We start from the raw sequence: 12125 nt of genomic DNA, 5'->3' as shown, positions 1-12125 counted from the left end.
AAAATCAAAAAATTACACATTCTCATAAAAATGCCTCTGGAGGGAGACACAGCCCAAAAAGTAGCTTATACCTGACATAAGAAGAACAGAATTAAAGTGTTCACAAAAATATGAGGATATCTACTTTAAAACGTACACCAAAATAGTCACAATAATCCATGCTCGCTGGGTCTGAATTCTGCAGAATTTTTTAACTCTTTCTCTTGCACTTCATAAAAAAAATTGCTGTATTGAGTTAGTCAAATGCTGCATTTAAAATCAGAATAATGATCAAAAGCTTTAGGTTGCTTGCCATTTGCTTTTGTAGAATTCTTTTGTAGTGTTCTCATAATGGGCTTTGGACAGGTAAAAGATCCCTGTTTTGCTTATTACCTTCATTCCTCTGTACCCTGCCACTGATCATATAGAATCTGATTTTCACTCTGCGTGAGACCAGCCCCTTACTGATACAAAGTCACTGAAGATCAGTCTCTTTTGCTATATTCATTAGTGCAAACATGCTTTAAAATGTAATAAGTCAGTACAGATTTCTGTAGGCACATGTAAATTACTGAGTGTGCTTTCAAACCTTATGTTGTGAAACAGATCACTGGATTTTGGGTTGGGTTTTTTTTGGTTGCTTTCAAGATGATTGTTTAGAGTTTTCCTACTATAACTAGAATATTTTTGTCCTATACCATGAATTAATACAATGACAATGTCAGGATTTTTTCCTATCTTGTTAGGTAAAATCATGGTGTCCTTTTTTCTGCATCAGTACAAAGCATATATTGACTGAAAGAAGAACAAAGAGAGATAATCTATAGACAGACAACATTTCCTCAGTGAAAATAGCACAAAAATGAACAGTTTACAGTGTGATTCATTGGGTCTGGAAGAACTTAAGTATTAACATTTTCACATATGTAGTAATTATCTCAAGTAGCTTTCACACTGAAGCCCTCCTTTCCCCCTCAAACAACAAAGATCATATGCAAATAATTCCCATGTCATTTGGATGATACCACTGAAGCATAGTAATAGAATCACAAAGAACAGTTGCATTACCATGCAAGTAAGGAGCATAAAGGTGTTCCCAAGACACCTCCCTTGTGGTGGGTTCACTTTATCTGGCTGCCAAACCACCCAGCTGCTTTCCTACTCCCCCTCCTCAAAGGACAGGGAGGAGAAAGATTAAGATTGAAAAGCTTGTGTTTGCAACAGGCTTGACTTGAAGGCTGTGGTCAGTCCATGGCAACTCCTGTCTGCAGTTCCTTCATCCTCACATATTTCCCCTACTCCAGTGTGGTTACAGATGAGCCCTGGCCTCTCCTCACAGCACCTACCAGACCAAGGGCACCTACAATCAATACCTCAGATCTCCAGATTTTTCTGACTGCCTTAAAATCAACCAAGATCAATGTGGGTTTTTTTTTTTTTTTAAAGTGGCTTCACTTTTTCAAACCAGGATGATGGAAAAGGTGCTACATTCCTAGCATAGAAAGATATACTTGCATTATCCTCAATAAAGATAAAACATTCCTAAGAAGCCAAGTCATTCACCCAAAAAGAAAAGGTTTTCTTGTCCAATGTACCTGAATTTGTCCTTTCCTATAGAGGAGTTTTACAGAGCAAGAAGACGAGAGCACCATGGGTGAGGAATCAAGGTGTGTAGGACTCTCTCAGGGCAAATACAGGATTCAGGATTCCTGTCCTACTGCCCTGCTCCTTTTTGTCACAGCATTAAACATTTCCAACCTGTGCCTATGGCTGAAGCACACTGGGCACAGTGGCAAGGCACATCTGAACATATGTGAGCTGGAAACTCCTAGAATCTACAGTGATTGACCCTCTTGGAAGAACCCTAGGAATGGAGACTGAGAGAACTGACACCAGAGGACAGAACCATTCCACAAAAACATTCTCCCTGTGGAGGTGATGCTGACATCCCATGGCATCCGTACATCAGGATGAATTCCTCCTACACTTCCCAGTCAGTGTTCAGAGAGACCACGATCACAGAAGCAAGAAACAGCTATAAATTTCTATTTAATATTTAATACATGGCACTGAGCTTCTTTGAGAGGGATTCATAGCTTGACTTCCTAAATGCAGAAATTATGCAGAACTAGTCAGTCCTGAAAAACAGGAGCCAAGTGGGCACTTTTAGACAGCTATGAAATAGGCACTGCATGATTCCACACACTGCAAGGCAAAGAGCTGCTGATTATTTATCACCATGCTTTGTAAAGCAAGTGTAAAATGTTAATCCTTTATGTAATACTTCATTACACTTCCTTTGTAAAAATGAAATAGCTTCATAGCGCACAAAGTTCACCTCATTAAAAAAAAATAAGAAGATCTAAGATCAAAGGGATCAATTCCTCACTATCTGTATATAAATGTTTAATATGTTTATAGTAAAAGTGAGAAAAAAATAAATTATTTCAGACCCTAGGAATAATGCTTCACCGGTAGGCTGCACAAACTCAGAGTAAGAAAATTACAAGGCAACTCAGAGAAGGAAAATTACAAGGCAAAGGGCAGCAGAGCATCAAATGTATTCAAGAAAACAAAACCAAATGAATCAAACAATAACTCCCCAGCCAAAACAACAAACCAAATAAAATCCAAGATACTTACCCTCCAAAGCCCAAACACAGAGGGAAATTGAATTTTGACCTTGTTTACAACTTTACACTAGTACATTTCAACAAAATTGCCTGGTATCAGATTTAAAAATTAAAGACATTTACTCCAAATGCTCTGTCTGGGTTTTTTTTTTATTGTTTTTTTTTTTTTTTTTTTTTTTTTTTTGTTTTGAATTGCAGCTATTACACAGGTCCCCACAGGAGCAGAAGTTCATGTGTAATATGTGGAAGGAGGTTCAGATATAAAACCTACCAGAGAGAACAATGTCCGTTTTGTAATCCAAAGGGTTTTTCCAGGCAAAGACAACAGATTCAGTCTGAAAAATATTGTTTTTCAAGACGATTGCATTCAGGAGAGGAAGGAGTAGGTAAATGTACAGTCAATATCCTCAGATATCATAAGGAAATTTTCCTAGTGCAGCAGAGCAGCAGCCTCTTGTCCTGTACCATGGAGCACGCAGGATTGCAGGGTGTGGAACTGAGCCCAGCCATTAACTCAGCACTGCCAGGCCCACCACCAAACCTTATCTCTGTGTCTTTTTGAACACTTTGAGGGCCAGTGGCTGCACCATTCCCTGTGCAGCCTGATCTAAAGCCTGACCACCTCTTCAGTGAGGAAATTTTCCCTAATCTCACATCTAAGCTTACCCTGGTGCAACCTGAGGCCACGTCCTCTTGTCCTGATGTTTGTTAGCCAGTATAAGGCGCCAACCCTGTTGCAACTTGAATTGCTGCTAGTAAAGTCCAGGGTAAAGAAGCCAAAAAGGCTTTTGCATAACATCCATAGATGTTTAATTCCGCTGTGTAGTGAGATGTTCTCCTCTCTGACACACACTCGCCCCCAAGGCCCAGCTCTCTCCCCCAGGGGCCTCCTGGCTGACCTTGGTCTCCAGGCAGTATCAAGGTGAGGCCCCATCAGGGAAAAGGGAGGGAGAGCCTCAGGAATCCTATGTTCAGGAATAGGAACAGGGAAAGGAGCCAATGGGATGTAACTTAGGAGAAGCCCCTCCAGGGCCTCCACACAACCCCACCTGGCTAAAACTCCTTTCAGATCTCTTCTGAGCCTCCTTTTCTCCAGGATGAACATCCCCAGTTCCCTCAGCTACTTCTCGTCAGCCTTGCGCTCCAGACCCTTCCTCAGCTCTGCTGCCCTTCTCTGGACACACTCCAACCCCTCAATGTCTTCTCATGGTGAGGAGCCCAAAACTGAGCACAGGGTGCAAGATGTGCCCTCAGCAGTGCCCAGCACAGGGGACAATCCCTGCCCTGGTCCTGCTGCCACACCACTGCTGATCCAGGCCAGGTGCCATTGGCCTTCTTGGCCACCTGGGCACTGCTGGCTCATGCTCAGTCGCTGTCAACCAGCACCCCCAGTGTGGGAATCCACAAAATCAGACGATTTTGGGAAAGCTGCAAAAGGCAGGCCTCAGAGACGGTAAAACTGTGATTAGAGCTAAGCAGCAGCTATGAGATAGGTCAGCAGAAAAATTATCTAAAAAGTAGAAATACAAGGACAAGTAGAAAAATGGTCTGTGTATTAATGCTTGTCTAGAATAAACCTCTAAGCTACAGAAAAGTTTATCTAGCAGGATATCAGGAAGTTTGAAGCTTAATAATGGAGCTCTGTGCATTGTGTTTTAAGGCTTACAAGTAGGTATTGTATTCAAAATAAGCAAGGACTGTTTAACCAAAGGTATGTGTGCTTATAGTGATTGGATCAAACTACTGTCAATGTGCTTTTTCTTTGTGTGTTTGCTCAAAAAACTTATAAAGTAAGTTGTAACATTAACTTCTTTGTCTGCTGCCTGGGATGTGAGCTGGTGGCATCTTCCCATTGTCATAGCCATGTAATGAGACTGATGCTGGAAAATAAAACAGCTCAAAGCACGTTCCTCAGCAGTCCTGTCCTGTTTGTGATTTGTACATAGCCCCCAGCTGGTGATACCCCAGGTCCTTTCCTGCTGGGAAGGCTTCCAGCCACTCTGCCCAGGGTGGCTGTGACCCAAGTGCAGGACCTGGCACCTGGCCTTGTTAGACCTCATGCCATATACATCACACCACACCAAGCAGATCTTTACCAGAACCAGGCCACTGGCTAAGAACTGTTCTATTGACAAAATCTCTCTGCAAATTTCTGTAAATGTAGTAAATGAGGCTCTCACAGCCTAATTTGCATGGATTTCATATGATCTTCCTCTAATATGGATAAATGAGAAACAATTAACTGTGTGATGGAGCCAGAAGATTAAAATCAGCCAAGGAGGAAGGTTAGCACAGTGAAACTTGTACTAACCAGCAGGGCTTCAGTTCGTTAAGCAGTGGGATATCTTTGTGCACATTTGCTCCAGATCAATTACAAGGTGCTTGGAGGAGGCCCAGTGTGCATTCATCAGCTGCTGAATAGTCACATGAGGCTGTGCAGGAACATCCTTGATCCTGGCAGAAAAGCATTTGCAGCAAAGAGTTTTGCTGTGATCTGTGACACACGCATCACTCCCCTCCCTCCCCCTCCTGCCACCTTCCCAGTGAAACACCTGCAGGGCTTTTGTCACTTGGAATTATTAGGAATGAAGATTAGAGAGAAGAGTATTTAGAGAAGGATCCTGATGTACTGGAGATTCTGTGAAGCATACATTATATTAAACTCATAGCCTAATCATGGCATAGTCAAAATGTATAGATAAGGGGAGGAAGGGAGGAAGGGAGGAAGTGTGAAGATGGGAAAGGAACATGCAAGAGTCAGCAATGCAGTAACTCTGTTGTAGTGAGAGTCCTATGTATTGGATAAGTGGGTCCTAGTTGCTCTAAATGAGCTACAACTGCAAAGTCCTTAGTTGGGCAGCAGCTGTGGCTCGTAAAGGTAACTGGGATAAAAGGGGTTGGGTCGAGAGCCCTGGCGGAGCCCCTGTGAAGCTATGAGGGACTGCACTGCAGAGAAGAGCTACATGGTAGAAAACCAGCTAGAAGGTATGGACTTTAAGAATATCATGACAAGAGTATGGGACTCTAGAAATATGAAATACAATAAGATAACAGCAACAATTGGTGACCCCGACGTGATGGAGGTATGCAGGCTGAAGAGCTGTGGAGATGGAGGTATGCAGCCTGAAGAGCTGTGGAAAACAGGACAGCCTGAGAGCTGTAGCAGCCTGAAGAGCTGTGGAAGATAGGTGTAGCAACCTGAGAGCTGTAGGACTGTGGGAAAGGCAGCCTAGAACTGCAGAAAGAACATAGCTATTGGATCAAGGAGCTGTGGCAGCCAGGAGCTGAGAGAAATATGGCCTTTGAGTCAAGAAGCTGTGTGTGTTGTACATGACCTTTGAGCCATGGGGGAATGTGTGTATTGTACTTGTGTGGTGTATGAGGCCTTTGAGTCTTGGGATAAAACATGTATTGTAAAGGCAATGAATATATTGTACTTGAATATCTATATTGTATTTGAATACATCTGTTAGTAATAGAAAAAAGGGGGAAATGTAGTGAGAGTCCTATGTATTGGATAGGTGGGTCCTGGTTGCTCTGGATGAGCTACAGCTGTGGGGCCCTTGGTTGGGCAGCAGCTGTAGCTCATGAAGGCAACTGGGATAAAAGGGGTGGGTTGTGAGCCCTGGTGGAGCCCCTGTAGAAGTCATGAGGAACTGTGCTACAGAGAAAGAGCTGCATGGTAGAAAACCAGCTAGAAGGTATGGACTTTAAGAATATAACAACACCAGTATGGGACTCTAGAAATATGAAATACAATAAGATAACAACAACACTCTGTCAGTATCTGCACAGGAAATGCTGTTTCCTACTCTAAACCTCTACTTTTTAGGCTAAGAGAATTCACTGGTGAGACTAGAGAAATTCGCCGAACCTTTCAGAATTTGCATTAATTGTTTTATTCATTTGATCATCTCTGGAATACTCGCTATTGCAAATGACATACTGAACTTCCTCACTCTAATACAATGTAGTATTTACTTTGCATGTATACACATTACCAAATGTGCCTGCAATAACTTCTGAAGTAATTTTGTGTTTCCTAAATCTTTGTTTGCATTTCTTATTCAGTATATGAAATTCACCTTTTCTCTTCCTACTCTGACCTTATCTTATCCCCAAATATATCAGCTGACAGATGAAGCTCTCATACAAATTCCCTGTGCAGGAGCAGAAGCCTGGCAGTTTTTGTGAGAGAAATTCAATATCTTACAGAGAGGAAGATTTCAAAAGGATGAATGAGAATTTATACCTCAAATTGCATTTTCTATTAAATACAGCAGCTCCCTAAAAATAGAATGACCATGAATACAAGACAACCTCAACTTTTGCATTTATTTTACTGCATGAACGTTGCTTCTTCTTCTCACCACACCCTACCATTCTCCTCTCTCACCTACCCCCTCACATTGACTCCTTAGCCAAGATTTCCATCTCAGATTTCTTGACCTTTCCTCCCTCCTATTGAACACCTCCACTCATCCCAGTTTTAGATGAAAAGTGTTCTGTCTCACACCACTGCTATGCCTTAAGCTGTGGAGTGTTAGATTCCCCACACTAATTTTCTGACTGTGTTGTTGAGGAGGTGTTGGAATCATTATCACTGGCAAAAGCTTTGTCTGCTGGCTTTCCTGAGCATGAATCATCATCTCCCAAATCACCTCTTCCTGACTCTTTCAGCAGAGTGGGATTTTTTAACCATGTTCAAAATGGATGGGGCAGGAAAAAGGAAAACAGACTAAACCAATAAGTAAAGGAAGGACTGAAATCCACTGCTTCATTTATCATATGGCCATTTGATAAAGGAATCTGTTTCTGTATCTCTCATTAATCATTTTGAAACATAATTTGAATGAGAGGAGTGAAGGAATCCCATCTCAGACTGTTACTCTGTTAAATACTAGGAGATGTGAAGTAAATTCTTGGAAGGACAGTATTTGATAAATACAAATTAAACAGCAGCAGAGAACAGCATCCCTTCTTGGAACCCCATTTTTCAAGAACCTAGGTCTGGCTGTAAGAGTTTCAGCCCCTCTGAAAACAGTTTTCAATAATTTTACCTTCCTTTTCTGTTGGACAGTTTTACTGGAGAGCAGTGAGAAGTTATCCTTTTTAATTCACGAATTAACTTTCAGTTGACTGTGCAGAGAAGTTGGCTGTGGATCTACAACATCTCAGGCTGTTGCTTGTAAACTCCAGCATTTACAGCCTTAAAGGCTTTGTAGAAGCTGCATTTGTCTCTGCAGATCTATGTCTATTCAGATTGATAATAATGAGAATACTTAGGGTTATTACAATCTCTAAATAATATATCTGCTGTGGCTAACAAATAGCTTCACTACAGTCTAATAGCTATTTATTAACATAACTAAAATTAATTAGGAGGTGGCTTATTCATGCAATCAAAAAAAAATCAGTTAGGATGAGAAAGATTAATAGAATTTATGTTTTACCTATTTTGTTGAGAAATAAACAGATATATCATGACAATTAATGTGACTGTTGCTAATTAAAAACCAGTCTTCATAATGGTAATTTCTGTTGTAATTTTACATTTGGGTGGCTCATACTAGACCAGGCAGGCTTTCATCTCTGGGAGCTAATTTTTGCTTACCTTGTTTTTCTCTCTTCCTCCTTTATGTTTATGATTCCTATCATCATCACTACCATGAGCTATTTGCCATGTAGCACTACTTTTTACCATAAAAAGACTTATTTTTAAAAAGCACTTTGCTGTATAATGCTCTATCCCACATTACTCTACAATGTAATTTCACTCAACAATACCAAAGCTACACAGCGTGAAGGAAGGAAAACAGTGAATTACTGCATTTTCTGCATCTGACTGAAGAAGTAGAAAGATTAGGCTGGATGCTAGCAGGAAAAAGGAAAAAGTTAAAGCTACAGACTGAGGAGAAAAGGTATGCTATCTGATCTATTGCTGCATAGCAGGTCACAAAAAAAAAAATAAATGTAGGAGTAGGTCTTTAACAATTTGCTGCACCTAAATTTGGGCAATCTACACTATCTCCAAAAAGGCTTCAGTTTGCTCATTCAAATGTTGATCTGCAGGTCTGAGATATCAAGAGACACTAAACTGGGGATTGGCAACCTTGGCAACCCTAGCCAGTGTGGAGTGGTTTATAAAATAATATTAATCCTACTTAGATTTATATTTTCTGGGTAGATGTTGTCAAAAGCAAAAAAGAAAGAAAAGGTTTAGGGAGAAATCTTCTGGGTAAAGGAGAATGCTATTGAACTCTCATAGAAATACCAATGAGGGAAGAAAGCTGACACTTCTAGGAATTTTCCAGTCACAGATTTTTCTTCTTAGAGATGGGGGCAGATGGATTTTGTCTAGGTCTGATTGTATGTAAGTTTACCCTATGAAAAAATTAATAACTTATAGAGGACTGATGCAAAGCATGTGAAAATGTTTGGGGAAGATTTCATTGACTTTAATTGTCTTGGATCAACTTTTAAAAGCTCAGCAGTATTTCCCAGCTGACTAGCAAATGGTACATTACCCTTTGCCAAACACAGTGTATTTCCCTGTTTGGCCTCTCCTCTTTTATTTCTATTTCATAGTCAAAGACATTTGGTGTTGAGACTCAGACCACAAAGCTTGCAGTCCACCAGAGGTGGGAGGAAGGAAACTCCTCTGCAGAGCTCTGCCCTTCAATCTCTTTAGTGACACTCATGACAGCTTTGCTAATACCATGGGCAGAAACTGGGCAAGAAACTTCACCATGGAAAATTGTAAATGGAATAATGCAGTGCCTGAAATTGTATAAACTCAGTTCTCGGAGACCACGTTATGTACTTGTGTTTCCTTGGCTGATTGTAGATAATAGTGACACTTAAAAGATAAACCTGGATGCAGTTCAATCTTTTCCTACTTGCAAACCCTTTCAAGGCATGGGGTTGCAGTGGGTGGCATAGCACCTTAAAGATTCCATGATTCCATAAATATTGCTAGTGGTCAGTAAGGATGGGCAGTAATTCCCTTACCTTACTTAAAATTTGAGTTAAACTGGAGGAAACAAGTCCCTTCTCTTTCCCTGAAGAGGGAATATGACTATCCATTGTACATTCCCAGAATCATGGAATGGTTTTTCTTGGAATGGACCTTAAAGATCATCTTGTTGCAACCCCCTTTCATTAGATCCCACTGGTCAAAGCCCCTTCCCACCTGTTGAACACTTCCAGGGAGGGGGCATCCACAATAGCTCCAGCTGTTGTGTTCCAGTGTCTCACCAACATTTGAGAATCAACATTTGTTAACTCTTCTATATTTATATTTTACACAAGAAATACTTTATATCAAGTCTGATAGCATATTTAAGCAGGAAGCTTAAAGCTGAAACTTTGGCTCTTAGAGACCATAAGAAACTTTTTTGACCTTCATTTTAAAAATTCCAAATAGTTTTATCCAATAAAAAAGGAATGGAGGACACCAAATCTCTCTGGAACAATGGTGAGTTTGAGATTCAAAAGAACAGCAGCCCTGGGACTGCAGGCTGTCAGAAAAAAACATGAATATATAATCTCCTGAGGAATAGAATAACCTCAGCCTGCCATGGTTCTGACCCCTTTTCTGGCCCTTAGAACCCTTTCATTTCTTATTTAATTTTTTATATTTATTTAAATCACCCATGCTTCCCTTTCAAACACATCTTTTAATAAAATTTTCCAGTTCTCTGAGTTTTTCAAATGCTCTCAACTTAGACTTAATATTAAAATGGAAGTACTGGCTGAACACTGAACTCCAGCAGTCTGAAGGGTGACGAGGATAAATATGGAACTTAATGGTGGATAACTGACTTTGATGCAGTTTCATCAATCAGAAAGAGATAAACTACTTTCTCCTCTTGCAGTAACCCTTTTTACGAAAAATGTATTGATTTTTTTTTTTCATCAGATAGACATATTAACCAGCAAGGCACACAATGCATTCTCCTGTCTTCAGGGGCATTTTGAGCAGAGATTGATTTTTTTTTTGGCTCTATGGGAAAATAGTCACTATTGAGTGATAAACTCCAAAAAAATAAAAGTGTCCTTCCACTTGCTCTGCTGCCAGAGGCACAGAATTAACATTCACAAAATTTAATTTATGAAAGACAAGAAAAAGAATGCTTCTCCCCCCACATACCTCCCAGTAAAACTTTTGATTTGTGGGCACAGGAATCCATGGTAGGAGAATAGGTATGCTAGTAAAATTAAAGAGAAGCATATTTGATTGCTGTAATCTTCCATTAATGAGCCTATCTGTACAGTAATTGGGTGATACAGCCCACTCAGACCATTAAATAAGGCATCCAATAGCAACTTGTCACCAGGGAGAAAAGATGAATGAGAAATATGTTTGTCTTTAACATATTCCAGTTCCTAGAAGAGCAGAATATAGAGATTCCACCTCTTAATGAGCAATCCCTTATACCTGTGTTGATTTTACTGGTGTTAGTAAAGCTCTGTTTGGCATAAAAAAAAAATCCATTTGCACATATCTCTTTCCAAGGAATCTGTTTTAGAGCTGATTGTTTCATTAGAGAAGGGAGAGGGAAGGAAAAAGAGTTATTGGTGGCTTATGGACCAGACCTGCTGTTCAGACAGCATCAAATTCACAAAATCTAATTTGAACAGATGCTGTCTGGCTAGGAATGTGAAGAAATGCTGTCAATTACTCCTTTTCCATAATTCTCTTGGTCCCATTACTGGGGCATGTGGATTAATCTGTAACCTTACAGAGGAAGGTGCACTGGAATTCCCAGCTGGAATTCCCAGCTGAAGGAGGTGCAGACATAAGGCAGGAGCATCCTTGGAGGGCAAATATTGCAAGCAATGTGTCAGGAATCAGGATCCCAATGTGGGCTCCTTTGCTGCCACACTCAGCTTCTTATGGACTCAAATTCACACTGAATTAAAGGCTGCCAGTGTGGTGGAGATAAACAACAACAGCATCAACCAAATTCTAGTCTGGCATTTGAAAAATACCTTTCCTTTCTGGTTGTTCTGTGCCAATGAAAGGAAGGCAGTGTGCTGCTACTGCACTCACCTTCCTCTGTGACCTGTGTATATGAGAATATAATTTAGGTTTTTGCTTTTCTTATTTGAGAACTGTCTGAGTTCAATCCTAGTTTTGGTTCTGCATCTGGACCTGTGGTGTTGGGCCAGATCCACCAGTGAGTTTGGGAGCAGTTCTGCTTGTAGGAATCTACAAAATCAAAACTATGATTAGAGCTAAGCAGCTATGAGTTAGGTGAGCAGAAAATTTATTTAAAAGTAGAAAAGCAAGGGCAAATAGAGCAATGGTCTGTGTATTAATGCTTGTCTAGAATAAACCTCTAAGCTACAGAAAAGTTATCTAGCAAGATATTAAGAAGTTTGAAGCTTAATAATGGAGCTCTGAGCATTGTGTTTTAAGGCTTACAAGTAGGTATTGTATTCAAAATAAGCAAGGACTGTTTAACCCAAGGTATGTGTGCTTATAGTGATTGGATCAAACTACTGTCA

This window comes from Ammospiza caudacuta, chromosome 2 (assembly GCF_027887145.1).
Source record: "Ammospiza caudacuta isolate bAmmCau1 chromosome 2, bAmmCau1.pri, whole genome shotgun sequence".
In the NCBI taxonomy this organism is placed as follows: Eukaryota; Metazoa; Chordata; class Aves; order Passeriformes; family Passerellidae; genus Ammospiza; species Ammospiza caudacuta.
Note: the sequence above shows the minus strand (reverse complement) of the source record.